At 37.3% G+C, this 16571-nt stretch overlaps 1 protein-coding gene and 1 pseudogene across 1 annotated transcript in view; both read left to right on the top strand.

The window, feature by feature from the left end:
- Nucleotides 1-16571, top strand: part of EFL1 (elongation factor like GTPase 1) — a 131817-nt gene that overhangs the window by 74202 nt on the left and 41044 nt on the right.
- On the top strand, nt 14201-14350 carry LOC112129188 (U1 spliceosomal RNA; annotated as a pseudogene).

The following is a 16571-nucleotide window of genomic DNA, read 5'->3' as shown; positions in this document are numbered from 1 at the left end:
GAAAAGTTAACTCAAAACACATTGAATTTTTAACTTTTCCCCACGAGGAAGCAGCAGTTATAGCATTGTTCTTGATACAGGTAGAGACAGATAGATTTAGATTTTCTTTAAGGCACTCACTAGTCAGAGAGAGAAATAAGATATGTAATTTCCAATTAAGTGAAGATTTCTAAAAAGGAATGAAGAAAACTTCATTTGGTAAAACAAAACATAACAAAAAAACTAAGATGAAAAAAGATAAGAAAATGGAAGTAGGCTAGACCCAAGTCCAAATATATTACCACAGTTAATGTGAAGGAACTTAACAACTTAATTAAAAGACAATGACTCTTATATTGGGCTCTTCAAAAAACTCAAGAGAATCATACTGTTTGCAGGAACCATGTGAAATAAAGCAGTTCAAAGTTTGAAAATAAAAGATAAAGACAACAATTGTTTAAACAATTTTGTAAAGATAAAGATACAAATTTACTGTTAGGTAGAGGAAATTTCAAGAGGAAAAGCATTCAGTAGGACAAAGAGTTATGTTTTGTTAAAGAAAAATTCAATTGGAACTAAAATTATAATGGTCATAAGTCTTTATTTCCCAAGTAAGGTAGCACTGAAATACAGAGTATCCTAAAAGTCTGGAAACACAGGGCTGTTTATTTCACTATTATAGTTATTACCGTGAAATATAGGACAAAATCTCAGTGTATATTGCTCCAAAGAATAATGATAAAATAATATGACTGAGATTAAGTCAAAGTAGATTAAGTAGGTAAAAAAGAGTAAAATATAAAAATTTAAAAAATATTCCCTCCTCTAGACATTTTAGATACTGTGCATATAAAGCAAAACATTAAAATAAAAATTAGAATTTACAGAATAGAAATTGTACTAGAAGATTTGGACATGCCTTCCAGAATTTGACATGTAAATTAGGTAGAGGATAAATATGGAAATAGAATATTTAAATAATACAAACAATAAGCTTCGTTTAATAGGTAGATATAAAATTTTGTACTCTAAGTAGAAATTAAATTTAAAAATTGAATTTACTAAGTCACAAGAAAAGTTTTAATAAAATCTCCAAAATATAATCTGCACAAGCTATTATTTTCTGACCAAAATAAACTAAAACTCAAAGTTAATAATAAAAAGTTGTTCAAAATAATTCTAATCAGCTAGATATTAAAATATCATCTCCTAAGTCACTCTTAGAGCAAAGTAGAAATTAAATTTGCAGTTACAGAGTAGAGCAATCCTTTGGTTTAAAACATTTGCATTTCGCTTTAACCAAACAGTTTAAGGATAAATTACGCCGATTTTACAATATTTGTTTTCACTATTAGAAAGAAGTGAAACTGAAGCTCCAGGTATATGTCACAATGTTGGCCTCTTTGCTCATTGACAAGTGCCTCCTTTGTAGGAAAGCACTACAGTAGCACTAGTGCTTATCATCCCCTGCAAACTTCCTTTGTAAGATGATGTATAATAAAGAACATTTTTGCAATTACTCTTAAAAATGGATAAAAATAGCTTCCGTAAGAAGATATAACAAAATATCCAAAGGGCATGGTAATGTCTACTCAGAGTTCAAGGAAATGAAAAACAACATACTTCTAGAAATTAGTCTAAAATCACTACAGGCTGAGGTTCCAGTGAGGGAGTGCTCAAAAGGCTACCTAACAAGCGCCTGAATTATTGAGGCGCTGAGATGTCAGTTCCAGGGGACCTGCAATTCAGAGCAAAACAAGCCTCGATCATCAAAGAGGACTCAAGTACTGTGAAGGTTGTAGACTAGAAACAGATACGGGAACAAGACCAACACCGAGTCATGTGGGACTAGAACCTCCAAAAGGGTGGTATAGAACACTCAGGTCTGGAAATGGAAAAGGAAAACTATCGGCTCATAAGAGCAGATTGCTAAATTTTCAGGAAATTTGTTAACCAGTTGTTAAACTTGGCCATTATTAAAGATTAAATCACATAAATTTGTAATCGAGTTAATTATATTAAAAATAAAGGCAATGAATGCTTAAATGGAGCAAAAAAAAGTGGCTAGCCTTTCTGACAATATCAAAACACAGTGAAACTGGAACACCTGGTATTTGGAAACGACTCAGTTTGTGAGAGAGTGTGTAACTGCCAGAGCAGTTCTTTTGCCATTTTTTTTTTGCCATTCTTTTGCCGTTTTATATGGTTAAGAGATGTGCTTTTTAGGTTGGGCTTTACTAAAGAGCCAGACAATATAGTACTTTAGGCTAGAAGATTTTTGTGTTATGTTAATGGCCTTTCCCCCCTATTGCTTTTTGACCTTACCCCTTGCATTTTATAGATATTAATTAAAGATGGAAAGGAGCATGCCTATGTGGATTTAAAAATTGACAAAAGTCAGAGTTCAACATATCAAAGCCTTTAGATATGATTCCAAAACTCTGAGTATAAAAAGCTAGCCTTTGCTTTTATTATTTAGTAAGAAAAAACAAGCAACTATTCATTCCACTGAGGTAATCAGAGAAAGAATGACAAGTCCCCCCTTACAAAAAAAAGAAGATACTAGTAAAGAAAAAAGCAAAAATTAAATTTTATACAACAAAATTCCCTAGAATTGATAAGTAAATAGCAGATGTATTTAAAAAGATGAGTACAATAGTTAAATGTCTCACTGAGGAAAGGGGAAAACAAGCAAGTTAGGAATGAGTGGAAATGAAGTAATAAACGTAGAGATTTTAAATTGTAAGAAAATACTGTATACTTTTCAAGGCTAATTAATTTCCATATGCAAATACGCCCCTTGATTTTCTAGGGAAAAAATGTTACAAAACTGTTTCAACAGCAGAGTCCCGAATATGTCAGTAACTAAAGGTATTGAGTTTTAGTTTAAATTTGCTTTTACTATTAAAGAGGTTGAACACTACCTTATATGTAAGTTGGCCACTTGTATTTTTTTAATTGTCTGTATTCTTTGGCTGTGTTTTTAAATTGTGGTATTCATTTTCTGATTTATTGGTAAAAGCTTTTTATAGGAAGCTATTCATCTTTGTTCTGATAATTCTCTTCCATTTTTAACTTGCTTTTTAACTTCGTTTATTTGATTTTTTGCCATAAAAGTAAAAATTTATGGGAAAAGATCTAATTTTTAAAAATTTTTTTCTGAATGTCTTTAAAGTATTTACAAGTTGGATTTTTTGGTTTTGGGTTTTTTTGGCTTTTTTCTTTTTTACTTTTTCATTTATGAAGATATGCATTTTAATTTTATTTAATAGTTACACATATGTGTCACTTTTTAATCCATCTAGATTTTTATCTTGCTTTATGGTATGGAGTACAGATACAATTTTAACTTTAATTTGTTAGTTTTGAAAGTAGGTGACCCAGTGTTTTAACTCTGTGAATTGAGGAACACACACACACACACACACACACACACATACACACACACACACACACAGCCACACATGAAGCATTCCTAAGAATTTGCATGTCTTCTGAGTTGGGGTAATATGTATGTTGTGAATTCATTTGTAAATAGTCAGAACTTAACTTTGTCTCTAAGAGACAAAATCCATTGTAGCAGGGGATATAAAAATAGATTTCTTTCCTTTTCCTTCACTAAAGCATTTGCTTCATATTAGCACAGTCTGGGGAAATGAAGGTCTCCTATTTATTAGCTAAACAATGGACTTACTATTCACACTACTCTTTAAGTTGTTCTTGTCTCTAAATCCTCAAATAATAAAACTCTACATTTGTTTGTTTTTATCATTGCACGTTTTCACCGTATAGTAGATTGTTTCACTCTATTTCATCCAATAATCCCTTATGTGTCAAATTGTGAGGAATTTGGGAGTTGGAAGTTTTCTTCTTCTTCCTTACAGTTTACTTAGCTTCCACTTCTTTTCCAAATGTGGGGGGAAATTTCCCAAAATAACATGAACATGAAATGCCAGAGAAAAACCATTTAGTAGGGCAAATATCTATGCTAACTTGGGCAGTTTGCTCTTCATCTCATTTTAGACTATGCTTTTAGTTTACTTTTGTGGTTGGTCCTGCTGGGAAGGTACAGGTGGGTGCTGCTTTAATGTGGAATGTGACTTATGCGGTAGTAGAAGGAACAGATTCCTTCTCCTTCTCAGGGAGAGGACTCACTGTGGTAATTAATGCTTACTTCCACCAGGCAACTGAGCTTATGGTTCACAGGTTAACCTGATTGCAGGATTTTGTCTTTTCCATTGTTATAATACCTTTCCTGGAGGTAATTAATGCTTCTGAATCACTCTCTGAGGTTGCTGTAAATGTGTGCTACCGGTCATATTTTGAACTTGCTTTATTACTTACCTCATGCTTCTGCTGTTTTCCTGTGGGTACCAGGACTATTGTTTACTGTCCAGAATCTTATGTATCTCAACTACAGATCTTTTGCACAGTAATATAGCCGTTGGACCTTTCAAAGACATTTATAATGACTTTTCTAACAGATTCAAAGATGATGAAATATTTTGGCTAAAAATAATTATTAACCACTGATTATGGTGATAGCTAGTAAGACTAGGTCACTTTTCTTAGCCACTGTCTAGCCTGCTTCACATCTTTACCCACCTCTAAGGTCCCAGAGTTCTGAAGCCCCATAGAAAGTAAACCGAAACCATGGACACAAGCATGAAGGCATGACCAGTTCTAGCCACTGTTGAAAGGTGAGCCTTCTATTACTAATACGTACTGCTCAAGTATTCTGCTCTTGGACTTGTAAGATGACCTGATATTGTTCTGGGCAGACTTCCCAGTGCTTTGCAGTTTTTAGGGAATCCTGTGCTTGGTTTTATTTTAATGCTGGCTTCAATAACTCCCTAAGAAACTTAACTAGCTGCCAACTGACCCTATTCACAAACAGAGAACACAAGGGCCTATTGTAAATCCAGTGATAATATTCAAAATGGCTAAATATTCAGTGCCTCAGAGCTACAGAATACATTTTGCTAGACCATCATTAGAACCTTTATTATTACATTTCTCCCAGCTCCTTCCATCAGATTTAGGGAGGGTGGTGCAAGTTATCACCAAAACTGTTTTCAGCTGGCCCCTGTTGCTGTCTGTGGAGCAGTAGTGTGACATATTCAGCAGAGCAAGGACAATTGGGCCAGTGATTATTAATCCTGGAAGATGCCCCTAAGTGGTGTCGTGAAACCAGATCCAGAGGAGGCAAGGATTACCCCCCAAAATAAGGAGATTAACATCCCAAAGGAGGGAGTGAGAAAGCTGCCTGCTAAAAAACAAACTTTGCTGCGAAGTTTATTTTTATCTCATGTGTTTGAAGATTAAGCAGATGTACCCTGAAATATGCAATGCTTTGTTTGAGTTACTCAAGAACACAAAGTTTACTTTAAGGACAAAATTATTATATGATTATCAACTTTTCTTTCTCCCTGCATTTGAGACATTGGTACTTTTTGCTGCTGAGTATATAGCCAGAGGGCTTCTGTGGTAAAATTCTGTAGACAAATCCTGGTTTTGCCATCTCCTTCTCAGCAAACCTTGGTATCAGGTGGGATGTCATCTCCCAGTTCTCCTTCCTCCTTGCTGGGCTTTTTCACCTGCAGACTTCCTTGTTGTCTTTCCACCTCAGACCCTCTAAAAATGCCCCAGTACCAGAGCAGCTCCAACGCTGGCATAAGGTTGGATGCCTAATTTTCCTCCCAATTGTTTGTACGCTGGTGCCTTCACTGGCTGACTGTTCTGACTTCATACCACATTTTGGCTCCACGTCCTTCATACCTGTAAAATGTGATTTTTTTTTTTTTTTTTTTTTTGAGATGGAGTCTCGCTCTGTCACCCAGGCTGGAGTGCAGTGGCGCGATCTCGGCTCACTGCAATCTCTGCCTCCCAGGTTCATGCCATTCTCCTGCCTCAGCCTCCCGAGTAGCTGGGACTACAGGCGCCCACCACCATGCCCAGGTATATTTTTTGTATTTTTTAGTAGAGACGGGGTTTCACTGTGTTAGCCAGGATGGTCTCGATCTCCTGACCTCGTGATCCACCCACCTTGGCCTCCCAAAGTGCTGGGATTACAGGCGTGAGCCACCGCGCCCGGCTGGTAAGATATGATTTACAGGCATCTTGCCATCCTCTTTGGCCCAACCTATCCTTCCTAACAGAATAATACTTCAGCTATAGGTGACCATTAAAGGAACCTGTTACTTTATAAACTGTCCCTGTGCTTCATGAAAGAAAACCTAAGATTGAGTTAGCAGCTACCTCAGAGTATTAGCTCACACCAAACCTATTGTCAATCACAAACTGAAGACCTTTTCCCACACCAGTAGCTGCCTAGAAATATATCTGTTTGTGCAATTGGTTGTTTGTTTGTTTTGTTTGTTCTTTGAGACAGAATCTTGCTCTTTCGCCTAGGCTGGAGAGTGCAGTGGCATGATCTCAGCTCACTACAACCTCTGCCCCTGGGTTCAAGCGATTCTTGTGCCTCAGCCTCCTGACAGCTGGGACTGCAGGTGTGTGCCACCACAGCTGGCTAATTTTTGTATTTTTAGTAAAAATGGGGTTTTGCTATGTTGACCAGGCTGGCCTCAAACTCCTGACCTCATGATCTGCCTGCCTTAGCCTCCCTAAGTGCTGGGATTACAGGCGTGAGCCACCGTGCCCAGCCACAGCTGATTTTTTGAAGTAAATGCAATACTTCGTTAATTTTGTACATGGAGCATGGAGGGAACTGGAAGTTTTTAGAGGGCGGGAGGTTATGAAAAAAGAAGTATTTGGGAAGATGTGATAGCCAGCTTTCAAGAATTTAAAGGCTTGTGTTATTCCAGAAAGTAAAACTAGAAGCAGTGGTATTATAATAAGGAATGTGATTTGAATGTAACACAGGAAAACCAGGAAGAGCCTGAGGGATAGAGGCGCAGTGTCACGTTCATTGGCCTACCAGAGAACTTGTTATGCAGGAGATGTTCATGATGAATAAGTGAATTCATATATATATATACACAAACACACACACACACACACACACACACACGCACACACATAAATTAGAATTCATGCTTTTCATCAGGGAAGTATGCTGCCATACTTTCCCGATGAAGAGTGACCATCTTCTCTTGGGGATATTATGAAAGAGATTCCACATTGCAGGCAAGTTGTTTTAAAGCAAGTAAACTGTCAAGCTCCTTCCACTTCTAGAGCTCTGTGTTTACATGGTTGTGTTTTTCTCTGTTACTGAGGATAGTGAATGTATATCAGGTAACAGATATTTTTCTGTCCATCCCATGTCAAGTATAGTTACAAAGTTTGAAATGATTTTCAGAAGCTTTAAAAATTATTTTCCTGGATATGCAAAATGCAGAAATATAAATTAACTTCAATCTTATTGGTCATCTGGAGAGCATTTTGTCACAGTCAGTTATATTTAGGAAAAACTATATATTGAGTTACAGAAGGTGCCATATATAAATGAAAGGGAAATTTGCTAATAGACTCATAAGACCCTAGGTATTTAGAGCTTAAAGTAACTTGGGATACCATTTTATCCATTCTATATTTTTATGAAAGACTTTTTAAGAATCTAGCTGATATTCTTGATAATTGGTCAGTTAAAAAAAAATGTAGGCCAGGTGCGGTGGCTCACACCTGTAATCCCAGCACTTCAGGAGGCCGAGGCAGACAGATTGCTTGAGCCCAGAAGTTTGAGACCAGCCTGGATGACATGGTGAAATCCCTTCTTTACAAAAAATACAAAAATTAGCCAGGCATGGTAGCCTGAGCTTCTAGTGCCAGCTACTGAGGAGGCTGAGGTGAGAGGACCCCCCTGAGCCCGGGAAGGTAGGGGCTGCAGTGACCTGTGATTGCACCACTGTACTCCAGCCTGTCTTAAAAAAAAAAGAAAGAAAAATTACCCATATACCATGTATATCTTCTTACCAAGTATACCAAGAAGTATACCTTTTTATGTTAAAAGGGGAGAGGGAAGGATCTTATATGATTAATGTTATTTTATTCTACTTTACTTTTATAAAAATCAAAATATATCTTAGTATTTTTTTGCTACTGGATCATAGAATTTGTTGTCACATTCAGATTGACCATATGATTTCTCATGGCTGAATAAATTTTGTGTTTTTCTAAAACTAGTCCCTTTTAATGGATAATTAATCTATTGCCATGGTCATTGTTTTTCCTGTTTGAGGCAATGTTTCAGTGATAATCACTATATTTTCTTGTGGTGGTGGTTGGCTGGTTTTTTTTTTGTTTGTTTGTTTTGCCAGTTTAATCACAGTTACTGCTTCATTTTAACCAATATGTAACACAAATTGGGTTCACTCATTCAACAAATATCTGTGGAAGATCTGCTAGGTGCCAAGCATAGCAATTCTGTGAGTATCTGAGTAGAGAGACAGTAAGGCCAAATGAGTAGGAGTTGGGGAGTGGGGATGGGGAAGAGTTAAGAGATTAGAGAAAAGAAGATAGCATAGCCGGAGGTGCTGAAGCAACACCTGAGGTCTTCCTAAGTGTGATCAATAGAGGTGTGGAAGCTGGGATAGAATAGAGTTAGTACTGTCTCACAGTTTCCTTGCCTGATTCTATTTAGATTGTCAAGGTACTTAGTCCCTCATTTTTCCTTTCAGGGTTCCAATCGATGTTAATTTTAAACCAGTTTAACCTGTAGGGAGATATTTGTAGACCAGGGACCTAGTATTTATTTGCCCAGTGCTTTTGCTCTTCTGTAAGGATGATTCAGGGTTTAGACACTGGTCTCTTTGGAATTATTGTTTCACCCTCTCCACCTTGATGTCCCCGCCCCCCGCCCCGTTTCTGTGCATACCCAGCCGTATAGAAGTGAGGGTGGACCTTTGCCTCTTTGTCCCCACCAGTTAGTCCAACTCCCTTTTCCTTCTCTACCAGCCACATTTGGCATTTTTACTTTTCTTTCAGTGGAGGGAGGGAGGGCCACTGTGAAGGAGATTTCAATGATTGTGGAAAGGAGAGGATATATTACGACTTAGCTTTAGAAAATATAGCCTTCTTATCTGGGAGATACTGAGGAAACATGGCACAGAGGAAAAAAAGCTGTGGTCTAGAAGTCAGGAAAACTGGGCTCTCTCCAGAACTGCCAGGGATTGTCTGGGATGAGCCTTTCCCCATGCTACCCTCAGATTCCTCATTAGTAAAGTAGGTGCGATCTAAGTTGGGGTTTACATTTTTGTCATTCTGTCTTTAAAATCAATCAGAGACAGTGCTATTTTACAAGCAAACTATAAAACTTGCTTGCAAAGCTTTAAAAAAATTCATGTTAACTAAAACAGACCATTTTAGAGATGATTTTGTTTACCTGATAAGGTACTGGGTCTGGAGACCTTACTGCTTCCGTATCTCCCTGAAGGCTTTTCTCATTACCTGAGTATACTAGGAAGTATTGCCACCTCTTCTGCTACCTAAGCCAAATCCCATGAGCCACTCTTTTTTTTATTTATTTAATTTATTTATTTAGAGAGAGGGTCTCACTCTGTTGCCCTGGCTAGATTGCAGTGGCACGATCATAGTTTACTGTAACCTCGAACTTCTGGGCTCAAGTAATCCTCCTGCCTCAGCCTCCTAAGTAGCTGGGACTACAGGCAAGTGCCACTATGCCTGGCTAATTTTTATTTTTTTATTTTTTATTTTTTTTGAGACAGAGTCTTGCTATGTTTCCCAGGCTGGTCTTGAACTCCTGGGCCTCCTTCCTCAGCCTCCGAAAATTCTGGGATTACAGGTGTGAGCCACCATGCTAAGCCCATTTTCTTTATGGAGAATAGTAATGCAAATAGTTAAGTACCAAGGATTAGCTTCAGTATAGACTGCGTTATTTTCTAGGGTTCAGAGGAGGGGCATATCCAGAGAATTGGTAGAATGAGCTCTTGAAAGTGATTGGGGTACCGCCTGGAATGAAATTCCTCCTAAGGGAGAAGAAACCAGGCATGACAGGGTAATCCAGTAGTCAAGCCTTAGTCTCAAGAGGGAGGAATGATGTGCCGCCTGTCGCTTGATTTGCCTTTTGGCCCAGCCCTATTGCTCCCCTGATTGAGACCTTTGGAAGGCAAGAGTAAAACCTGAAGAACTGACCTCTGTAAGACATTGGGTCACAGCAGTGCCTTTTTCCCTCTAAGAGAGTGAAGCACAAGGAAGGAGCATTTCCACTACTCCAGAAACTACTGCAGAGTTTGGGCACCCTGACAACCCTAGTGTTCAAGTATCCATGGCAAGTGTGAGCTCTTGGGCCCATGAGGAATTTCCACTAGGATGCCCAGATTAGTTGATAGACACATTTCAAATAAGGCCCCTTATGAACTGGTGGGGACAGAGAGCCAGTGTGATTTGGTGGTTATTATTAATCTGACTTCACTGGTAGTCATAGGCTGAGAAGCCTTGAAAAAATTGTTTGCATTAGTCTGTCTTATGAAGGCTTCTTCAAAGATGCTGTGTCAGCATGTTTGCTTTGTATTACAGTGGAATTCTTTAGTTTGTTGCTGATAAATCTAAAGAATGCTTGTTGAGAAAACACACCTGAGTACCCCTGATAGAGTAAAGGGGCTTCCCCTGAAAATACCTTATGACTCTTCTATTTGGGGTCAATTAAAAATGATAATCTTACCTCACAGTATTTTTGGGGTCTTTATTCAGAGAGTCACATATACAAGACTATCACATTCCATATTGTGGAAATCATCAACTTGAAATAACTTTCACATTATTTTCCTAACCTACATTTTACAACACTTTCTCTCTGGCTTTCTCAGAGCCAGAGAAATATTTCCCATGATGTGAGCTGAGATTATTTTACTCTGCTAGTGGTTAGATTTTGGCAGTGGTAGATGGTAAAAGTGGAAAATTCTTTGGGTAATGTGTTGAATGTTTTTTAATAAATAAATAAAGGCAGCAGTAGAGAAGCATGTGGTGCTGGGGATTGTTTTGCTTTCCAAAAAAATGAAGCAGACCAAAATCAAGGAACAGTTTTCTGAGCCTTTTTGAACATCTTCCAATGGGTATTTAAAAGACCAAACTTCATGTGAACCCCAATGTCAGGAGCCAGAGGGTAGACAGAAGAATGCAGCCAGGAGGAGGCTGGTTACACGCACTTGAATAAGGAAATGATTTGGTTGAGGACAGACCTGGCCAGGAGAATCAGTCTAAAGACTTCGCAATGAAAGCCACATTTTATTAGTCATTAGAGGATGTGGAGAAAAAAGATACAAGGAGACAAACCATGTGCTCTCCCCTTTGCTGCCAGTTCTTTTTTAAAGGTTCTGAAATGGTTTATTTTTACTAGTTGCTGTTATTAGCATCTCTAAAAGACTCAGAAACACTTAAAATACCCATGTAATTTGTGTCAAATAACATTTTAAGTAAACTTATTGATGCATAAGATGCACATAGAAAAGTATGCAAATCTTAAATGCACAGCTTGATTAATTTTCATAAACTGAACATATGCCAGTGTAACTAGTTCCCAGACCCAGAAACATAACCTTACAAACATCCCAAAAGCCAAGCTCCTTTCGAATTACTGCCACTGCACCCCTTCACCCTATTAAATTTACCTGATTTTAAGCTTTATATATAGAATGTGCTCTTGCGTTGGGCATTTTTCATTTAGCATTCTGTTTATGAGGTTCATCCATGTCATGGCACATGGTTGTGATTTGCTCATTCATGTTACTGTGTTGGGTGACTACCAGTTTATTTATCCACTCTTCTGTTGGTGGATATTTAAGTAATTTCCAGTATTTAACTATTATGAATATTGTCACTTTGAGTATTCTTATACATGTCTTTTGGTTAATATGTCTGTGCTTTCTGATGGAAGAGAAATTCCTGGGTCATAGAGTAGGCATATGCTCAAGCTTAGTCAGTGTACCACTTTATGCTTCCACCAGGGGTATCTGAAAGTTCCAGTTGCTCTATATCTTTGTCATACTTGTTTTTGCTTTCATTCGAGTCATTTTTGTGTGTATGGGGTAGTATATTACGTAGATTTTGCTGGTGACTAGAGAAGTGAAAGGTCCTTTTCATTTATATATTGACCATTGTTGTTTACTGATTTGTGGGATGCCTGTTAAGTCTTTACCCACTTATAGATTCTCTGCCTTTTTTGTATTGATTTATAGGCATTCTTTATATATTCTGCATAAAAGTCCCTGGATGGGTATATGTATTGCAAATATTTTCTCCTCTGTGAGTTATCTTTCTGCTGTCTAATGATGTCTCTTGATAAACAGAAGTTCTTAGTTTTAATGTAATCTAATGTTTTTCACTTTTTTCTTTTACGACTAATGCTTTTTGTGTCTCGTTTAAGAAATCTGCTTATTCCAAAGTCATGGTGATATTCTATGTTGTTATTCCATAAGGTTTTTTTTGTTTTACTTATTGTATTTAGATCTGCAATCCATCTGACATTGGTTTTTGTAACAGATGTCAGGTGGGAGTCAATGTCAGTTATTTTTTTCAATCAGGTATCTGGTTGACGTAAAACCATTATCACATCCCCACTGTACTGCAGTGTCACCATTGCCATATATCAGTTTGTGTAGTTTACCTCTTCAATAATGGCAGCTCTTTAATTCAAAAGTTATAGTAGCTTGTGTCTAATAACTTTTCCTGGTAAAAATTATAATTTTTTTATTTTAAAAGATTACTTGTGATCTCAATGCTAGCATTCCTACAGTTTGTATTTTAGTTATTATTATTCTATTTTTATATCAACCTGTTTACATTGAATTACATATTCTACTTTATTTCTAAGTAGTCTTCAAAATTCAGTTTTTAAGATGTAGTCTCGCTCTGTTGCCCAGGTCTTGAACCTCCTGGGTTCAAGCAATTCTCCCACCTCAGCCTTCCGAGTAGCTGGGATTACAGGTGCCTGCCACCTTGCGGGCTAATTTTTGTATTTTTAGTAGAGATGGGGTTTTGCCATGTTGGCCAGGCTGGTCTTTAACTCCTGACTCCCAAAGTGCTGGGATTACATGCGTGAGCCACTGCACCCGGCCGATACTGTGCTTTTATAACATAAAATTAAAACCCATAACTACTGTAGTATAAAACCCCATTCATATTGAAAATGATATTAATACCAAAAATTCAACCTGTAGTTCTGGTTATGTCATTGATCTAATGTGAAGGTTGTATTTTTTCAGTCCACAGAACTGCTTTGAAAGTTGCTGCTTCTCACCAGGAAGTAATGTGTGCCCTGGAAAAGATAACTGGCTTGACTTGAAATGATTTGCATTTGCTTAAAAATCAGTTAACATTCTAATATTGTTACTTTTGCCTAATATTGTTACTTCAAGTAAGCTGTATCAGTGTCACAGTCAGTACCTGTGCCACATCAAGATGCAGACATAGGGCAATAGTCTCAAAAATCCCAAGCTTTTGAAGCTTGGGATTGGAATAAATACTCAGTAATAATGTGACTGCACTGTAAAAATGCTTCGGGAGCACTTACAATAAGAAAATGTGAGAAAATAGAATGTGGGATTTCTGTCTTCATCTCTGTCTCCCCTGTGGTGCACAGCATGAGTTTATAAATGTTAGTGGTTACTAGACACTTAGTGAAGTAAATCTAAAAAGCACAGAAGATATATGACATATTCTTTCAGCAACTGTTTAGAGCCTGCGCTCAAGGAAATCATTGTGTAGTAGAGTGTAAGATTCTACAGGACCCTCCAAATTCCATAATTCCTGAATTGACTTTGTAGAAAATATTAACCTTTGGAAAAGTGATCATTGCAAATGGTAAAGGACACAGGAGTGGCATCGGGTGATGTAGGCCCACATCTAATTCCACGGTGGCCTGTGACTAGATCTGGAAATTAGGGTTTGGCAGTGTGACTAAGGTTCAACACAGCCTTCTTAAACTGAAGGCTAAGACTCCTCGCTCTCAGGACCTTGGTTAACCTCAAGAAACATTCCAGTTCCCTATCAGATAGGAATCCAAGACTCCCTCTGTGGACACCAGGCACCATGAAATCCAAGTCTGGCAATCCAGAGGTGAGACCGCAGTTTCAGTTTCTAGGGTCTAAATTGATTAATGCAAATGTAATCCATTTATAGTATAATCCCAGGTTCATTGCCCTGTGGTAATTCAAACAATGTGAGCATTCAAGGCACAGAAATAACAAAAAGTCTTTTTTTTAACTTCTGGTTATTTTTAAACATTTTTTTTTTTAAATCATCATAGATACTTACTTGGTAGGGGAGATACCAAGATCACAAAGTTGGTTTGCCAGGGCGAGGCTTATTCAGTACACTCCCCTGCGATTTCCCCAAATGTGGGAAGCTCGACTGCATACTTTGTGGTAGCGAGGAACTGTGTTCGTGCTCTCCCCTTCTCCCCTGACATAAATGATTTTTTTTTTCTTTGTTGAGACAGAGTCTCGCTCTGTCACCCAGGCTGGAGTGCAGTGGCACCAACTCGGCTCACTGCAAACTCTGCCTCCCGGGTTCATGCCATTCTCCTGCTTCAGCCTCCCAAGTAGCTGGGACTACAGGCACCCACCACCACCCCTGGCTAATTTTTTGTATTTTTAGTAGAGACAGGGTTTCACCATGTTAGCCAGGATGGTCTCGATTTCCTGACCTCGTGATCCGCCCGCCTTGGCCTCCCAAAGTGCTGGGATTACAGGCGTGAGCCACCGTGCCTGGCCCAAATGTATTTTTTAAAAAGAAAAAAAAATTGTTTTATCATCATAAAAATAGTACATTTGGTGAGACCATTTGTTTAAATATAGAAAAAATAAAATGAAAATGACCTTTAACCCCACTATCCAGACGTAGCCACTATTGACATTCTGGAATATATCCTCCAGCTCTTTTTTTCTTTGCATAGATATTTTTTCTTATATATTTTATTTATGCATTTAAAGCTGTAATTTTAAAGTACACACATTTTAAGAGAGGAAAGATATACTTTTTTACAAACCCAAGTTAATTATAGAATATTTGCAAATTACAGAAATAAAGAAAAAGATAAAAACCAGGAGCTGACTGTAACAATCATTAACTTTTTAAAATTTTAAAGTATTTCAGACAATAAATAATATAATGAACATTCATGTACCTGCCATCCAGACTCAACTAATTTTCATGTTTTTCTGTAATTGTACAACTCTTTTTATACCTGGTGAAATGTTAGCTAAGTCCCTTATCCCATCAACAACTCCCATATTCCCCAGCAGTACCACTTCTTGAAACTTGCTGTGTAATTTTGTCTTCCAATGCTTTAAAACTTATTTGTAATTTCAGTAGGTGTCTGTCAGCAATATATGTTTTTTTAGTTTTTAAACTTTGCATAATAGTATCATATTGTTCATTACCTTCTGTAACATGCTATTATTGTACTGTTTTATGTTTTACAGATTTTTTTCCTATGTTGATTCCATTGTATGAATTCATTATAATTTATTTTTTCAATCTTATGTTGGTGGATATTGAAGGGTGCTTTCGATTTTTTGCTGTGACCAACATGTTACCGTGAATACCTTTGAACATTTTTTTCCTTGTGCACATAGATGAGTTTTTCTAGGGGGTACTTCTTAACCCTGTCAAACTCCACCTTCTTTTCATAACAAATATTCTGATACCACTTTTACTACCCAGGAATGAAATTCAAAGATAAAATAATCTGCCTGCCTGCATAATTTTAAAAATATCAGTATAATACTTTAATGTAAGGGATAAATAAAAGGGAAGTGATTTACAATAAAATAACATGCATTTTAGTATATAAATGTTCCAGTTTGACTACATGAGTTAAGTCAGATATTTGTAGTCACCATGATTCTGTTACAGTCACAGATGTAGCTTGATACAGATGTATGGTATTGATGACTCATACGCCATGAGTGGCTGTCGATAAAATTCTGAACAGCTCGTTTTCAGAACAAGTTCATTCTTCCTTTGATTTATGTGGTAATTCCATTTCTGAAAATTCGGTGTATATTAAACTACAAAAAATTCTTTGTTATTAAAATGGAATTAGATTTAAACTCAGATTATTATGAACAGGTTTGTCCAGCAGAATATTCAAAAGCTGTACAAAGAGGGTAATTCTTGTACGGGAAGATATTTTCACACATGCAAAGCACTGGCCCCTGCTCACTATCTGCCAGTAGTAGGCCCCAATCAGAAACGCTCCCACCAGTCACTCACTAAATCACCTAGAGAGGGGTTGTATGGCTGTGGGTGATGTGCTGTTGGTACACAATTGTGCCTGTTCTCAACACTGCTCTGGGATATACAACTAGAAATCACATTGGTGAGTTGCACAGTCTAGTCATACTTTAATGAATATTGCAGCTTATTCTCCCTCATAGTTGTAACACTTTTTGTTCTTGTCTACAGTGCACAAGACCTACTTTTTCTGCACATAATTGCCAGCACATGGTTTCTTCAGACTTATACCAGTTGTATTGGTGTGAAATAGTATCTGGTTTTAATTTGCATTGACCTTATTATCAATGAGATTCTTTTTTTTTTAATGTTTTTTGACTGAGGCTTTCTTTTCTTTTAATGTCTTTTCTTGGACGATTTATATTCTTTGTCTAGATTCC

The sequence above is a fragment of the Pongo abelii genome, chromosome 16 (assembly GCF_028885655.2).
Source record: "Pongo abelii isolate AG06213 chromosome 16, NHGRI_mPonAbe1-v2.0_pri, whole genome shotgun sequence".
Classification (NCBI taxonomy): Eukaryota; Metazoa; Chordata; class Mammalia; order Primates; family Hominidae; genus Pongo; species Pongo abelii.
Note: the sequence above shows the minus strand (reverse complement) of the source record. Positions and strands in the feature narration are given on the sequence as shown.